The sequence below is a fragment of the Callorhinchus milii genome, unplaced genomic scaffold (genome assembly GCF_018977255.1).
Source record: "Callorhinchus milii isolate IMCB2004 unplaced genomic scaffold, IMCB_Cmil_1.0 Scaffold2, whole genome shotgun sequence".
In the NCBI taxonomy this organism is placed as follows: Eukaryota; Metazoa; Chordata; class Chondrichthyes; order Chimaeriformes; family Callorhinchidae; genus Callorhinchus; species Callorhinchus milii.
This window is the reverse complement of record NW_024704743.1, coordinates 116,503,974-116,516,654: the sequence shown is the minus strand read 5'-3', so window position 1 is coordinate 116,516,654 and position 12,681 is coordinate 116,503,974. Positions and strand designations below refer to the sequence as shown.

General features: G+C 46.8%; 1 protein-coding gene across 1 annotated transcript in view; it reads right to left on the bottom strand.

The window, feature by feature from the left end:
• The window catches only part of ankrd12 (ankyrin repeat domain 12), an 87,635-nt gene extending 76,992 nt beyond the window's left edge, over nucleotides 1–10,643 (bottom strand). Inside the window, 1 exon segment of the mRNA XM_007897250.2 lies at nucleotides 10,458–10,643. The gene's annotated coding sequence lies outside the window, so the exon portion shown is untranslated.
• Between the last annotated feature and the right edge of the window lie 2,038 nt (nucleotides 10,644–12,681).

The window sequence follows — 12,681 nt, the reverse complement described above, 5'->3', positions numbered from 1 at the left end:
CATAGTTTGGATAACAGCACATCAGACAGCACAACAAATGCAAGGATTACAATATTATCATGATCATCAAATTATACCATGTGCCTTTGCATCATCAGAATCATTAAGCGCTATAGCACAGAACAACAACTTACATTTATATAGTACTCTTCGCGCAGGGCAACGACTCAGGGAGCTTAACAATGACAGAGTTTGACGACGAGCTGGGGAGAGGTGACCGTAGGCACGGTTGAAGAAGGTCTTCAGGTGTCATACGTGCTACAAATAGAGCCAGGCTTACACCTTGCTTGCATGATTAGAAGAATTTAGCTCGTGAGATTCATTTAGCTCTCACGGAACAGGTATAGGTTTAATTTAAATAGGCAAGCTGTTTACAATATGTGGAAGATGGAATTAATGCCACTGTATTATGTAATCTGCATTAGACAAATTAATAACTAAGCAGATGTTGACTTTGATTTAGTCTCTTCCAAAGTTATCAGCTTGGCAAGCACTCTACCTTCTGAGTCAGAAGTTTGTGGAGCCAAGCCCCAAATTGCAAATTTGAACTCAAATAGTCTAAGGCTAGACCGACAATCCAGAATATTGTAATTTGGTCACATGGCTGCCTGTCATTTATCTAAATCAGCTACAAGGAATATTTAAACACCACTTTCAAGTCTTATGTACCCACACTTCCAAATCCCCTCGCTTTTAGCCACTAAGCCCCAAAGTTGTGGAACTCTCTCCTTCAATCCCTTCTCCTCGCCATCTCTTTCACCATTTTCAGGTCACACTTGAAGATCTTTCTCTTCGTCCGTGCCTAAGGTCACCTTCCCCCTCCCCCGGTTCGAAATCGGGTTCCGCCACTATTGAGTGCTCCAAAACACCGTCCGTCGTGAAGGCCAGAAGTTGTTGCTCCTCTGTTTGTATTTTCACACAAAGGGTGGTAGAAATCTGGAATTCTCTCCCCAAAAGGCTATGGATGCTGGATAGATTTCAAATTTAAGACTGAGGCGGATAGATTTTTGTTAGGTAAAGTGTCAAGGGATATGGGGCTAAGGCAGGTAATTGGAGTTGAGGTACAAATCAGCCATGATCTAATAGAATGGCAGAACAAATTATATTCGTACAGTGTCTTTCACGTCGGGAGGACATCGCATGGACGTCCCAAGATGCTGGCTCCACTGCCAGAGTAGGCCATTCAGCCCTCGAGCCTGTTCATCGGAACAAGTTCAAGGGGCTGAAGGACCTACTCCTATGTACCTTGTAAGGCTCTCATTCAACACTGTTCCCTCCTTTTTTTCTACCAAAATGAATATTCTCACATTTCACTTCATTATTCTTGCTAGTGCCCTTCCTGAGATCAGCACACTCAGTGTGAACTAGGTTCCTTTCGGATATATGTGGCTTAATTTCACACCGGCAAAGGCTTTACCAGCATAGCCAAAGCAGAACCCCACTCAAGTTTGATAATGAGCAGACAGAATCAATTTGACACCAAACTTTTCAGAGCTTGACAATGTTAAATCGAGTACATCCTCATCCCACAGAAGGGAAATTTATTACATTTAGGTAAGAGAATGAATCAATCCCTTATCCAGCTGGTTCCACTTTTCTTCACACACCACTAGGTCAACTGTAGTGGCAGATATGACTGCCTATTGCATCAGTCACATAGACACTCTGCCTGGGAAACTAGGTCAGACTGCAGGTAAGGCTGCTGTACTGTATCAATTCAGTCTGCCTATTTGCAGAATTATTCTTGGTGGCATTTAAAGTATAAACTGATAGACTTATCAGTGGCTAATTGGAACAAGTTTTCTAAACAAATATTGGAAAACAAAACTTAATCAAACCTTTCGATTTCTGTTTTGCACTTTCTAATTGCACATGGCAATGCGCTCACACATTTCATTCTGAGCTGTGTTGCCTGCCCTGCAGGAAGTTCCTGGTACCTGCCATCCAACTACTGGGGCTCAAATCCATGCTTACCGGATGTCAAATGACCAACTGGTGACTATCCTCCTGAACTGGCTCCAAGGTGACACGTTTGGCATCAGAATGTCAGAATCGATCCAACTGTCTCTGACGGTCTTGATAATTCAGTACCTGAGCCAGGCGAATCCACAGTATTCTAGGGCATTGATAATAATAATCCTTGCATTTGATTTAGTAGCTTATCACATCGCCGAGATGTCTCCAAGCACTTCACAGGATAATAATAATCCTTGCATTTGATGCAGCGCTTTTAACGTCTTTTAGACATCTCAAAGCGCTTCAGAGAGTGAATTGACGATATTTTGTGGGCGAAACACAGCAGCCAATTGCACACAGCAATGTCCCATGGTCGTGGATTGAACTGACCAATTTATTAATTGCTTTGTTTTTTCTTGAGGGATTATTATCAGGCGTGTGGAGTAAGGAAACTCGCCCAAAGTTTCGTCCTGCCAGGAATCGAACCCAGGTCTCTCGCTTGCAAGGCAAGTTCACTAACCACTGAGCTACAGGACTCCAAATAACCCTAAAGTAGTTTGACTGTATTTTGTGGATGAAATGCGGCAGCCAGCTGCACACAGCAATGTCCCACAAACAGCCATGGTGTGAGCGACCAATTTTATTTGGGGGACACCAAGAGAAACTCCCTTCTCTTTTTCAAATAGTGCCATGGCATATTTAACATCCAACAGGGCCTCAATTCAACGTCTCATCCAACAATGCAACACAACTCAGCCCTGCAGTTGCAGCTTAAACTATGTAATTTCAAGTCCCGACGTGGGACTTGAACCCACAAACCTTCAGACTCAGAGGCAAGAGTGCTACCACTGAGCCAGACTGATACATGACAGCCCAGCCAGCATGGCTCATCAGCAGGAATTGGAAGGGCAGACCACTCAATAGGAACAGGGACTCTTCCCACTCAGCTCCTGTTAACCCTGCAAGGAAAAGCCCTAACCGGAGAAGCAGCAGGAAAACTTGCCAGACAGTACTTTCAAAGGCACGCTATTCGGTTTCAGCTGATTAAGACTTCAGAAGTAACCCAACAGAAACTCTGGGGCTCTTACCTTCCTATACCTAATATTCTCTGGAATTAGGTGAATAGAATGCATTCCTCCAGGGGGACTAAGTGTATTCCACTCCAATAAATATCTATGGAATTTCCATGTACAGGTGGGATATATGGATCTGGTTGGTTTGGATACTCTTAAGAGTCCTGGAGTCTGTAGCTCAGTGGTTAGAGCACTCGCCGTGCAAGCGAGACACCTGGGTTCAATTCCAGGCAGAGGGCGAAACCTTGGGCAAGCTTCCTTACTCCACATGCCTAATAATAATTCCTCCAAACCAATAATAAATTGGTCATTTTCAATCTACGACTGTTTGTGGAACATTGCTGTGCGCAATTGACTGCCGCGTTCGCCCACAAATATAGTCAATTCACTTTACAGTGTGTTCTGCAAAGCGCTTTGGGACGTCCTCCCGACGTGAAAAGCGCTATATCAAATACAAGGATTATTATTATTAAGCATAGCATCAGACACGCAGCTGACCAAAAAAAAAACACACAATTCCAGAGTTACTGGTTCAAGTAGTTCCATCAATTGCTTAACCAGCCAAGTAGTTAAGCAATCCCAAGAGAGAAAAAAAATCTATCTTTCCACCCCTCCAGTTTATACTGGCTCAGATATCCAGCCAGTACGATAAAGCACTTGAAACATCCTCCCAATGTGAAAGGTGCTAAATATATATGCAAATTTGAATTGTGTTATGGAGCAGAAAGATTTCCTCCCCTTTCCCTTTTGCAATTCTATGAAAAAAGACACTGCAATGTGAGTCATGCATTAGGCAGGGAGTACCGCAGTATAACTTTGATCAATTCCATTTTGCTTGAATAATAAACATCTTCCAGTGACCACATTTTACAAAGAATATAATATAGTGGTGCAAATAATCCTCCATGGTGGGGGAACAGATGCTAAGCTCAGTCTAAATGGGGTTGATCTGGCTCTAGAGTGATAAAATCGGGAGCGGAGCTGAGTCAACTCTTCGAGTGGACTCGTTGATGCAATACTTGTACTAGAAAGGTTTGCAATACTTCAAAGGACCATTAATGATTGACCAGATTTGATACTTGGCACTGTAGATGTCATAGCTAAATGGATTCTTCCCATTCAGCCCCAATTACCCTGCAAGCAAACAGCCTAAAGAATTGGGTGGCCCTAGCTGGCAATTTCCATGGTTTTAAATGGTTCAATTCCAGCAATGAGATACTTCAGTTCCTAATGTCACTCCCTCCAAACTCTGTGTTCTTCAGGCATAGTCTGCAAAAGGTCATCGACCTGAAACATCAACTCACTTTCCTCTCTCCATAAATACTGCCTGAGTGTTCCCAGAGACTTCTGTATCTTATTATAAGCCAGCACACCAGGAAGTTCGGAGGGCTCCTCATTGGAGTCCATACATGTGTGTGATGAGTTTGTTTAGATCACGAAAAAAAAATAGCCCTGACACTCCCTCATGCAAAACCTTTCCGATGAGGTATAACAACAACAAAATTTAATTTTTATAGTGCCTTTCACGTCGGGAGAACGTCCCAAGGCATTGGACAGTCAGTGTTTTGGACAGGATTGGGGAGCGTGGAGGGCAGGGGATGAACCAGGGTAATCGAAAGCACGGTCGAAGAGGAGGGTCTTGAGACGGGTCTTGAAGGAGGCAAGGGAGGCGGTGAGCTGGGGGGGGGGGGCTGCAGGATGGAGTTCCAGAGGGTAGGGGCAGAGTGGCCAGGCTACGTTGCGGAGGTGGGGGAAGGCAGAGTAGGTCATGGCACAGATGTGGGATAGAAAGGATAGTTGAGGGCCAAACAAGATGCCAAGACTGGCGTCTGGACTGGCTTAGTAGGTGTAGTGTGCATCCATGGATGGTGATGCTGTCAGCGCCTGAGGTGTGAAGGTGCCTACAGGAGCCAGTCAGGAGAGCCTCGGTCTTGTTGACATTCAACTGAAGAAAGTTAGCTCTCATCCAGGCCTTGATGTCTGACAGACATTCTGTCAGGGCAGCAGTGTTCCTGAATTCAAGGGTGGAGGTAGAGAGGTACAGTTGGGTGTCATCCGCATACATGTGGAAGTTGACCCCGTGTCCGCATGATGTTACTAAGAGGGAGCACATAGATATTGAAGAGGAGGGGACCAAGGACAGAGCCCTGAGGAATGCCCCACGAGAAGGTGCGGGGGCTAGAGGAGAAACTGTTTGTGGAGATGAAGCGGAGACAGTATTAGGAGTAGGATTGGAACCATTCAAGGACAGAACCATGATGGTTGAGGTGAGAGGAGAGGTGGTGGATGAGAATAGAGTGGTCAATGGTGTCAAAGGCAGCAGAGGGGTCAAGGAGGCAGGGGGAGCCCTGTTCACAGATTGACAGAATGTCATTTGTTTCTGTGCTGTGGGCGGCACGGAAACTTGATTGAAAGAAGCGGCGAGAGTGTAAGGAGCAAAACTGGAAAGCAACGACTTGTTCCAGGACCTTGGAGAGAAAAGGGAGGTTCGAGATGGGCCGGTAGTTTGAGAGCAGGAATGGGTCTAGGGAGGTTTTTTTTAAAAAAGGATAGGAGTGATATCAGACATTTTTAAAGAGGTGGAAGGTTTATGATGTCTGTGAGTAGAGGGGCAAGGAGCTGGAAGGTGAGGAGGGTAGAGATGGGGTCAAGGCAGCTGGTGGTCAGTTTCATGCGGATTTTAGTGATGATGAGAGAAGTGGGAGACAGGTTTGAAGGTGTGGAGGGAGGGATGAGTAGGGGTCTGGGTGAGAGGGGGAGATGGGGAAGGGTTAGTAGACAGAAGGGCAGAGGCAGCTGAGTGGATCCCCTCGACTTTGGATTTGAGGAAGTCCAGCATCGCCTTGCAGTTGGCATTACAGGTGAGGATGGGCGGAGGAGCCGGTTGGTGATGGAGAAGAGGATCCTGGGGTTGTCCTTGGCCTCCAAGGTTGTCTTAGAGTAAAACGACAATTTGGTGGAGTCGACGGCAGTGTGTTAAGATTGGATAAGGTCCAGCCAGATCTGCTGATGGACTGTTAGGTTTGATATAAGCTAAGTGCGTTCAGCGGCATGCACCTGTGCTTTAAGGGCGCGGAGGTGGCTGGTGATATTCGTGAGTAGGAGATGGTTCGAAAAATGAGGGGAGCAAGGTAATCGAGAATGGTGGAGAGGGAGCCGCGGAGAAGAGTGACCAAGGAAAATATGTCATTGCGGGAGGAAGCTCAGAAGGGAAGTTCAGATGACTCCTAGGCAGCCGAGAGGGAGAGGAGAGATTTTTTTTCTAGGGGAGGTAGGAGATGGAGGTGGGTTGGGTAGCAGTGGGAGAAGGATTGAGGAGATGAGGGAAATTAAGTGATGGTCAGAGATTTCTTTTGTCAAAAATGGTGAGGTCCGAGACGGTGAAGCCCCGAGTGATCACCAGGTCGAGGTGACTGTGGATGTGGGTGGCGAAGTGGATGCGGAGGGAGAGGCTGAGAGAGGAGATGTCAGCAGAAGTAGAGCAGGAGGGGGTGAAGCGAAGGTTGAAGTCGCCTAGGATGAGGAGGCGTTCGGAGCAGAGGGAGAGGGAAGATAGGAGGGTGGAGATGTCGGGGCAGGCTGGGGAGGGATAGATAAGGAGAATTTTGAGGGAAAGGTTGGAGGGGGATAACAGGCAAGGTGCTCGAAGGAGGGGAAGGTTCCAGAGGAGTAAGGGGACAAGCCCAGCAGAGACTGAGAAATGAGAGCTTCGCCGCCATCACGGTGGTTAGGTCGTGGGGTATGATGGAAGGTGCAGCCGGGTGGTTTGGCCTCTGTCAGGGAGAAGGAGTCGCATGGAGTGATCCAGGTTTCAGTGAGGGCGTGAATATCGATGCTTTCGTTGACAAAGAGATAATCATGTCTCCACTTCAATCGGTTAGACAGACATATATTTTGGCTTTATTAGTATATAGAAGATGTATCTTTCTAGAAGGGTGTGTGACTTCTGTCACTACTTTGTTACAGAATACCATGCATACCTTTTTGCGGCTTAATTAAAGCATTTTTTAATATAAATCATGTCTCTACATCAATTGGTTATTGCGTTCTTGGCAAACAGATACACATTTCGTTTTTGTTAGTGTAAGTACCGTCTGCGTTGACATTCCAACGCAGTGCAGGGGGTATGCAGCATTGTTGGGAGTACCGCCGTCCTTCAGGTGAAGTGTTTAACTGAGGTCCCACCCACCTATCATGGTGGACATTAAAGATCCCACGGGACTAAAAGAAAAAGGGGGTTCTCCCTTTCTCCCAAGTGATTCACCACCAATCCCCAAGTAACATTAGTCATTCATTTCATGGTTGTGCGCAAGTAGGCTGCACAGTCTACTGTCACTGTACATTACAGTAAGTGCTGTGAAGCACTTTGATATGCCCAACTGACATGAAAGATGCTACATCAAATGAAAAGATTATTAGGATTATTATCGATAAACATGTCTGGGGAAGAGAATGCACACTCCAGAACACTCAATATTAAGTTCATGGTAGCCATGGCTATACAAAACTATCGGAATTCAGCACGGACTGGCTTCCCTTACACCATGGAGTCAGCACAATCAGTTTTTATTGTCAGCTGAGTGTCTTGACGCATGCATAAACCCATCACCATGCTCAAATGCAAGATCCTCATTTTCTCTTTCAAATCCTTCCACAGCTTTAATCCATCTTACCTATGCAATTTCCTGCATTACCAAACCCCAACCCATTTTTTTCCCTTTGCTCAAGGAACACTAACCTGCTTCCACCCCACCATTAGCTTTCAGCATTTCTGCCCCCTACTTTCTGGAACTCCATTACCAAATTCCTGCAACTTGCACCCTCCCTTCTCACTTTCAAAGCCTACCTCAAGACGTGCCTCTTTGACTGCATTTTCAGTCATCTTTCCTCTCCCCACCCTCTTCCTGGCTCAGGCACCCTTAACCAGTGTTAACCGCTTTAACACATCCTCCCAACATGAATGGCGCAATATAAATGCAAACTGCATTAGAAGTATCCTAACCAGAGTGTTCCAAATATGTATTCCAACTGTGCATGGAAATTTCCATGTCTGGAATGAATTGCGCACCCTCTCCCTCGAGGCTCGCACCTTGCTTGCCTAATTGCGGAGTGTATTATGCGCAGGTCGGCAAGAACCATGGGTTACAGATCCCAGACTGAGTTGTGGTACCACTACACTTAATCAGTCAAAAATGCATGGCATGCCATAGATTTCTCAATGCTCCAATGGTACAAATGGAAGAAAAGAAATGTACAAGGATTTTTAAAATAAATTATTCCTGTTTCCACAGCAGCTGAATACATTGTGAGGTGTGGTTAAGCAATTCATAAAATAATAACAATGAGAATTGCATAGAAAAAGACGGGGAAATGGAACTAAGCAGCTAAATGTATTGTGAGGTGTGGTACTAATAAATCCATACAAGAATACAGACAGAAATGCACAGAAAGGGACGGGGAAGAGACCACTATACATCACATCATGAGACCTGGACATAATTCAAGCAATAATATAAATTCCTCTTCTAAACTTGCAAAGTTCTTAGCTACTAAACCCTGGAATCCAAGCTTATTTTAGATCAAAAATATCTAAAATGGTTAAAATAAGTAATTGTAAAAATCAATTCCTAGAAGGTCAAACAGAAGAAAGCCAATCAATGTTCTGTTTAATCATTGTTTGGTGCTTTGCTGTGTTTCTACACTGCATTAAATACTGACAGAAATGTTTGTACCTGCAGAATTATAACCCTCATCTTATATATGAAAACATTATGTGAGAAGCATAATAAAGAACCACAGTTGCATTTGAAAGATAAACCACACGAAATATGAGCTAAAGTCCAAAATACTAAAAAAAAGTAAGCAGCTGGAACATTTAAACTGAAATATCAGGGAAAGTAAAATAATTTTATATAAAATATATAAAACAAATTGAAAATGCAATGCCACTGGAGAACAGTACTGCCTTTTAAAATCAATATTTTGAAGATTCACAAAATGACAAGTGTCCCAATTTAACTCGTAAATAAAATCGATTCATTACATAAAGTACAGTAAAACTGAAGCAGCGAATATTCGTGCAACACTTTTTAAATTCTCAACTATGATGATTTAAAAGCAATAATGTCAACTCTGGTTTATAATAATCCCGATTCTGGTCGAAATGTAAATCCCAATGTCCACACAAAAGGCAGGATTTAGATGACGACGTCGACATTTCCCCGAGAGAATTCGCACTATCAACAGTTGTACCGTAACTAAACCTCAAAATTACGTTAAACGTCTTCCTTCCATTTCCTGTCACTTCTCGTGCACATTTGGTTTTAATTGAGTTACAAGACATTAAAAACTTCCGTCTCGTTTCGCCCCCCCCGACCCCTCGCCCCCGCACAACATTTCTTGACCGATACAATAAATATCCCACTCTTGAGATAAAATGGTTGACTGGTTTGTTTCCTTGTTTGCGTTACACAAGCGTCAAGTCAAGTCATTGAACGGAATTGGCTTTCCTGGTGGCGCTCAGCAGAACGATCGCTCGGACCTGCCATGTATAATGGTGCCTTCACCAGCATTACCGACTCGACTGCAAACGTAAAGCCATTTTAGGTCAGAACAGACGCGTCCACACCACCAAACCATCCCTGGTAAAAAATCTGCAGCATTTTCAACAGGAACTGCTCGGGAATCACACCACCCCCCCCCCCCACCCCATCTTCTTTACACACAAACACACAACGGAAAAAAAAAGGTCGTAACCACAGTCTTTGCCTACACTGCGTCCTCTCGCTGAATCGCAAATCTCTGAAGTCATCTCTCGGTCGTTCGTTATTTCCACTTTTTTTTCAAAAAAAATTGTAACCACGTAAATTTGCTTCATACGGGTTCTAACCCCGGTCACCATTGCTATCATTTGCACAGTACCTGCGTAAATATTTACTCCACGGGGACTCGAAATGGATCGAGGGAGGGGGGGGGGGAAGTAGGTGAAACCCATCAAAAATTACATCTTTTTTTAAAAAAAAAGCCAGTCCGTTCCTCCACCGCTCTCTCTCGCTCTCTCTCCCCTTTCCCCAAACACACACATGCGCCCACAACCACGAAATCAAATTAGTCGAATGCAGCGTTGAATAAAAATACATTCATTCGGACGTTTTAAAGTACCTTAGCAGACAACAAACAGCTCTGGCTGTGCCCCAGCGGCAGCTCGTACCCACACGCTCGCCTCCCTTCTTTCAAGGAGGGCTCCCAGGCGACCCGGGGCTGCACAGAACGGAGCCAACATAGATCTGTGAGGAGCCGTCGCCACCGCCGACACTGGCTGCGGGCCTGCACTTTTCGCCTCCCCCATATACTACCACCCACACAGACATCAGTACACACACGCACACACACACCATTTAAAAACACCACGATCGGTCCCGGCCTTACCTTTACGAAGAGGACGTGGGTCGGTCGGTCGGAGGAAGTCGCGTGTTGAGATGCGAGTCCGACCGCAGTTTTTTTTCAATATATAAAAAAGGACCCGAGAACAAAACCCCGCAGACGGCGCGCGGAAACGAAAAGAGGCTTCGCCGCGACACCCGGACGTTTTGATTTATTTTTCCTCCCCTCACGCGTTCATAATAATAATAATAATTAATATAGCGTGAGTGGAGGGAAGGGGAAGGGGAAGGGGGGGGTAAAAACAATGCACTAAACCCCGAGACCTTCGCTAAGGTCCCATCTCCGGGACGGCCTTTGACTTCCCGCGGGCCCAACGCTCTCTCCCATAGGCCGGGGCTGCGTCACGTGATGCGCCAGGACCGAAGGCTTTTATTACGAGCCCTCTTATTGGCTGACTTAAGAGACGTCGGCTCCCCCACCGCCTCCTCTCGCTCTCTCTTCCTCCTGCCGCGGGCCCCTCGACCGAACGACCTAGAATTCAAAAACGCTCCCGTGTGAAGTTTAACGGGGCGATTTCTTTAACCGCCGCCGACTCGTGTTTATTTACTCTCGCCCCGGCGCTTCGCCACCAAAAGAACCGTTATTTATACGCAGTTTCCCACTGACAACCCCCAAACGCGCCTCGCCCCCCCCCCCTCCTCCTCCCACCACCACACAAACACAAGAGGGATAATACACGAGTACGCGTCTCCCGGCAGCCACTAGTGGAGCTTGATAACCTGTGACGTGACGTCTCGGCGAAGAGACTGGAATGTTCTAGAAGGCGAGGCGCCGAGAGCCGGTTCCCCGACCCGCGGACTGTGAGAGCTTACGGGCTCGAAGGGTAAAGGGGAGGTGGGGGGAAAAAAGGATTTTTTTAATATATATATATATAAATCGGTACTTTTAAAATGGGTTTCTTCAGTCTTGCGATTTGTTTTTTAATCTGTCGAGCGAAACCATTTTTCTAAAAAAAAATCAACGTTCGTTGAGTCGAGTGAACAAAGTGAACGGTTAGTAGCTCTTGTAACGCGGATGATGGAGGAGGAGGCGGCGGCGGCGGGGGGGGGGGTCGTGCGGGGGTGGGAGTCGCTGCTTGGAAGCGGTTGTGCGCAGGCGCGAAGCTCGGGCGGTTGGAAGCGGACGCGAGGGGGGAAAAGGGAAGGGGAGGTTGCGACACCCAATGTGCGCCGGCGCGGTGCTCGAACGGTTGAAGGCGGGGCATGGCGGGGCGGGGGCAGGGAGGAGGAGAGCGAGGTTGCGACACGGATATGCGCAGGCGCGAAAATGGCGATGCGCGCAGGGGATGGGTCGAGAGGTGCAGTATCCGGGAGCGATTGCGCGAGTCTCTGGCTCCGTGTCTGGGAGGGATGCGCGTGCGTGCGCGCGCTCGCGCGGGTACCGGGAGGACAAAGGAGGCTCAAATGGTTTGGGAGGGAGGGAGGGAGGGTTGTGCGCAAGCGCGATTGTGCTGCTGCTGCTGGTGATGGTGGGGGATGGGGGAAGAAGGTGATTGCGCGCGCATTCAGCTATGCGGGTCCGCTCTCCCGCCCGGGAGGTTTGCGGTGCACCAGGCGCAAGGTTTCCAGTGCTCAGCGCAGGCCGCACGGGTCTGAGTGGCGAGCTGCGGAAACACTGCGGGCAGCTGGGAAAACCCCATCCCCGCTCCCTGAACTGGGTGGTGTGGGAAAGTGTTCCCGGGAGATTTGTTTTTAGGGATTTGTACTTTAGAAATAAATTCTCCCTCAATCCCTCCACTTTGCCCCATCGCTCCCCTTCTTGAAGTCCCGTCTGGAAACCTTCCTCTTCAACTGTGCTTATGACCACCTCCTCCCCCACCCCCGGCTCGGAGTCGGGCTCCACCGCGGTTAAGCGCTCTGAGACGCTATCTTGCGTGGAGGGCCCTATATAAGCGCAAGTTGTTGTACATTGGTATGGAGAGCTTGGATGTGCCCAGACTGAATAATTTTTCATTAACAGCTGTGGTTTTGACTGTTAGGAGTAGGTTTAATATGCTTACTAAATATCAAGCAGTTGACGAATTGCTTTGAATAATTTATCACTCATAGAATTAACATTTTTTTTACATACATGCCATTTGGGCTACTTAGCTTTTTGAACAACAACAGAAGCACTTATATAGTGCCCTTCACGCAGGGAAGAGTCTCAGAGCTCTTCACATTGGTGGAGCCTGACTCCAAGCCGGGGAAGGTGACTGTAAGCAGGGGAA